The sequence below is a fragment of the Otolemur garnettii genome, unplaced genomic scaffold, assembly GCF_000181295.1.
Source record: "Otolemur garnettii isolate 467f Iridium unplaced genomic scaffold, OtoGar3 scaffold00054, whole genome shotgun sequence".
NCBI classification, from domain to species: domain Eukaryota; kingdom Metazoa; phylum Chordata; class Mammalia; order Primates; family Galagidae; genus Otolemur; species Otolemur garnettii.
In genome coordinates, this window is record NW_003852449.1 from 1535455 (window position 1) to 1540564 (window position 5110).

Below are 5110 nucleotides of genomic sequence, written 5' to 3' on the forward strand. Positions count from 1 at the left end.
CAAGAATTACTTCTTCTATTTGTTTCTTTTTTGTTGTTGTTTCTTTTTAACCCCCACATTTTAAAATATGTTTTGGTTTCTACATTATTTTAAAAAACAGGAACACATGATATAGTCAAATTAAAGGTAAGGTTGGAGAAAGCTATTAAATATTTCTCATATAACTGATGATGAGACTTAACGTCGTTTAAAATGAATGTCCATCACAGATACGCAAAATCGTTTTGGAATAATAATTTCCTGATTTATTATCTGTAGAAGTGAGTTAATGGAAACATATTTTGTGAAATTGACATACTACCTTGCCGAGGACTTGAACTCTACAAAGTGCTGAAAACAGCTCTCCACCTTGCCCTTCTGGGGGCTCTGCAAAGCCCAGAGCACAATTAGCAGGGGAGAAACAATGGCTTGTTTGCTCCAAACTCAAGTTGTGTCCTCCTAAAGGATTCTCAACTGTTCTGGGACTCTCAAACCTGGGCACTGGATCTAACTCTGGAGTGAAATCAATCTCGAATTAGACTCATTTGGCACCAAAGTGGTGATTTGGGTGGAACATTTGAACATATGATTATAAGGTAAGTCCTGCTAAGGGGGCCTGGCATGATTAGCTTTGCTGGAATATATAAAAGTATCAACTGTTCCTTCAGGGAAATCATTTTAATAGATAACAGCATGTTGTACAATGTTTCATCACTGATATTTAGATCTAAATTAAGAGCAGTTGTGAGATGGGTTGCCGATTTTTCTTGTGATAAAAGGGAAATAGTTCAAGAAATATAGACCAGATGTTATCTTAATCCAGACCTCATGTAGAAAGGCACACCATGGACAGTAATCGTAGGCCATTCTACCTGTTTTTAATTTTCCTGCTCTCAGACACCCCCTGTGAAAAATAGATTAAACCAACACATCATTTATGCATCAGCGCAAGGACGGGGTTTACTCTGTAAGGAATGTACAGATTGAAGTTTGTAGCCATTGGGTTTTGATATATGTTATAAAATGCTCATTTGACAGTAGCATTTAAGAGGAAAAAACCTTTTGACATTCATAGGCTTAGAAGAAAAGTTCATAGTTTGGGGATAAGCCAGACTTCAGTAAAAATTCTTCAATTCATTTCGTCTTGACTCTGAGCTACACAGTCTGTAATAAATTTATATGAAGCCAATATCAGAAAAATGGGCAATAAGAAACTTCTTCTGATCCTGGAAAAGGCTCCTGGTTCTTTTGTCTGCAGCTACACCAGGCTGAATTCAGAATGGCTGAGTAAGGAAGCAGGGCTTAGCACCGTCCAGCGTGAGCTACGCAGTGTCCTTTGGCCTACGTGGGCAAGCGGACAGGGTTGTCAAGGGCTGTGTTGGCAGGAGAGGGGAGTCTCAGACATGTTTCTATCGTGGATGCTGCGTTGTGCCTCTTACCCCACCTTGTCTGGGTCTGGGGTGGGCTGGGCTAATTGGTGTGTTGCGGGTTAAAATTGGAATCTAGACAAGTCTGTGAAAGTTGTACATACAGGTGGGAGGCAGCCTCAGAGCCCCCATAGAACAGATGGTGGCTGCAGGGGGCTGGCAGGGAAGCCCGTGCCACCAAAGTGGGGTGGGGGGAGCCCAGAGGGAGGAGCAGGCTCTGATGAGCTGCATGTAACTTTAAGGGTGCAAGGGCTACTCAGCTTCAATTATTTTTTTCAGACAGTGTCTCACTTTGTCACCCTGGGTAAAGTGCCGTGGCATCTTATAGCTCATAGCAACCTCAAATTCTTGGGCTCAAACTAATTCTCTTGCTTCAGCCTCTCTGGTAGCTGGGAGTACAGGCGCCTGCAACCACACCTGGCTAGTTTTTCTATTTTTAGTATAGACAGGGTCTCACTCTTGCTCAGGCTGGTCTCAAACTCCTCAGCCTCCCAGCGTTCTGGGATCACAGGTGTGAGCCACCTCGCCTGGCCTCATCCACTCTCCTCAGCCTTCCAGAGTGCTGGGATCACAGGTGTGAGCCACCTCGCCTGGCCTCATCCACCCTCCTCAGCCTCCCAGTGTTCTGGGATCACAGGTGTGAGCCACCTCGCCTGGCCTCATCCACCCTCCTCAGCCTCCCAGAGTGCTGGGATCACAGGTGTGAGCCACCTCGCCTGGCCTCAGCTTCAGTTTTTATTATCATTCAGGTTTTCCGGCCAATGTTAACAGTTACTTAGATTTCTTTTTGTTTCTACATCAATTAGAAGTCTATTTTTATGTAAAATCTTTTGGTTTCTTTTATTGTGGTAAAATATACATAATACACAAATTACCATTTTAAGTGTACAGTTTAGTGATATTAAGTACAGTCACATTATTGTAAAACCATCTTCAGAATTATTTTCATTTTCTCAAATTTGAACTCTACCTATTCAATAAAAATACCACATCCCCTATCCCCTTGCTGACCCTGGCAACAACCATTCCACTCTGTGTCTCCACGACTCTGGCCACTCTAGGGCCTCATGGGTTTGAGTCACACTGTCTAACCTTTGGTGACCGGCTTATTTCACTTTGTATATAATGTCTGCAAGGCACAGCCATGTTGTAGCACGTGCCAGAGTTTCCTTCTTTTTTTAAAGTCAGATATAGGCCATATTTTGTTTTATTTATTCATCCACTGATGGGCACCGGGGTTGCTTCCACCTTTGAGCTAATTTGAATAACGATGCTAGGAATCTCCTGATTTCTAAAGCAACGTGCTGGCCACAGAAGCATGTCTTCAGGCCGGACTGAGGTCTTCAGTGGCCTGTTTATGACCTGTGCCTTAGGACAAGTGTGTGGCAGGCAAATCATACTTTTCCTCTACTGGAAAGTAGCCACACATAGAAAGGACACAAAAGTATTAATTTAACAGAGTTCCAGGTAGCCCAAAAGAGTTAAAGCAGACTGAATCCTCTTCCCGGGCACACTTGCACTGTGACTGTGGCCGCCTCCAGGCCTTGCCTGCAGACGCCAGTGGCAGACACTGTGCCCAAGGGAACAACCAGGACAGCCCCTACGTCCATCCCATGGAAAGACCCTTTAACAGCTGGCAAAACTCTTCATGACTTTTTCTAGGAGAATCAACGCTCTTCTCAAAATGTGATATTTCCATTTTGATTTCATGGCAGAGAAACAAGACTGCACTGAGAAGAATGAGCCTTCAGGGGCCGCCCACACAGCCCTGCCTGGCAGGGGGAGTTGTTCCAAACAGTGTCAATAGGGGTTACCATTTAGGATGTACATTTTAAAATGATTAACCTTCTGATGGCCAGTGACAGGCAGAGCACAGTTTAATGATCGTTGTTGTTTTATTTGGAACGACAGCAAAAGCTTCAGAAAACTCATTTTCTTACCAGACTCCAGGCAAAAATGTGATTTTTGTCATCCTGAAGAAATGAGAAAAAATGACTGCAAGTTCTCCTAAGTGGAGGTAACCTCCTTAGATTTATCTTGCACGACGCTGTGTCGCAGTGCTGAGCGCAATGCACTGCCTACTGTAGGTGCTTGGTCAATATTTGTAAATACTGACCTCAGAACGGTATGCAATTATTATGGAAAGCCGTTCAAAGGGTTTCAAAAAGGATGAAAACAAAATGTGGGTTGAAACATACGTCTCAGCCTATTTAAATATTCTGAAATCTATCTTTGCTTTTAAAACAAAGACTTAACGAAAATTAGGTCTTAATGTAAAAAAGACCCTGTCAGTAGCTGCAGCAGTGGGACGTACAGATTAATACCGAAAGAGTGTTATTAGTAATGACCAAGGACCTTTAGCCTCCTGTCCAAAACTCTGTTTCACTGCAGAGAATGAGAATGTAAACTCTACCGTGTTGGGCTTATTAGTGCATCCATCTTTTCATCATTTGACAGGTGGAAGTAGTAGTTCAGTTTTTAGTTTTAATTATAAGGGATTCCAGATGTAGAACGCTACACAAATTAAAAACAGAGCTGCTCGTATGTCTTTTCAAAGTAGGCTGACTTCAAGGTATCTGCTTTTCATTTCAAAATGTTATTAAAGCTATTACTAAGAAATTCACAGTCTTAGCCTGTTCCAATAATTGACACCTTTAAAGTGACTGAACAGATTTAGAGTGTGTAGAAAAGTAAATTTGTCTGAGAGAATGACCCTAATCATCTATTTCCATATAATAGACAAATCAGTGTCCTTGGAATTAGCTTGGGAGTTGATGAATTCAGCTAAAAGCTTCCCCTCTTCTCTTCCTCAGTTCTACTTTGGGCTTCCTAATCAAACTTAACTTAGCCATACTTGCAATTTAGGAGTGAGGATTTAACGGCGTGTGGTTCCTCAATTTTATTTTCCACCCTTTAGAAGGAGCAAAAACATTTTCATGACAGCAAGAGAAGTGAAGTCTGAAACTTTTTGGGTTTTGTTTACTTTGATATGGAGTCTTGTGCACAAAAATTCTCCAGCACCTTCTTCCTAGGTCGCTGTTCCTTGTACACTTAGAAAAGTGGTTTCACAAACAGCAGAGATTTTCAGTAATTAGAGGGATAGCTGGCTGGGCTGATAAATTAAAGAAATAACTTGTTTGGTGTAAACCGAGCCCGTTTCTCAGCAGAAATGTTAGGCTTTTATCCTCTGGAGTGTGATTGAAAGGGTGAGAAGTTAATTTGGCAGCCTCGTTTCTACGGTTTCAGAATGTTTCTCCCCACCCCCTGCTCCCCGCCCGGCGAGGGCCGGATCGCTGCGCTCTGCGCCTGGCCTCAGACAAGGCAGGACCGTGACCCGAAACGGAGCCCCTCTCCCCAGGGCACATTCTGAGCAGCAACAGCTCGGCTCAAGTGTTTCTTATGAACAGCCGTCCGAGCACTTGATCTAAATCACGCCATTTCCTTCACAGCATGGCACAGTTAACAAGTCGGTGCACCGACGTATCAGCAGATGGCGGTTCAAAAGGTGCGGGTCCCCCCAGCAAGATAAAGGGCAGGCGCTGTTCCAGGGGGACGCTCATTACGAGGGTGCAGCCGGGGGTGTGCGCGCGAGCCGGGCTGGGGCTGGGAGGGGCCGTCTTCTCGGATCTGGCCGGAGCTGGGCCAGGGACGTTCCTGCGGGAAGGGCCCGCAGCCTCCCCGAGCGGGGACCGCACCAAGGGGCC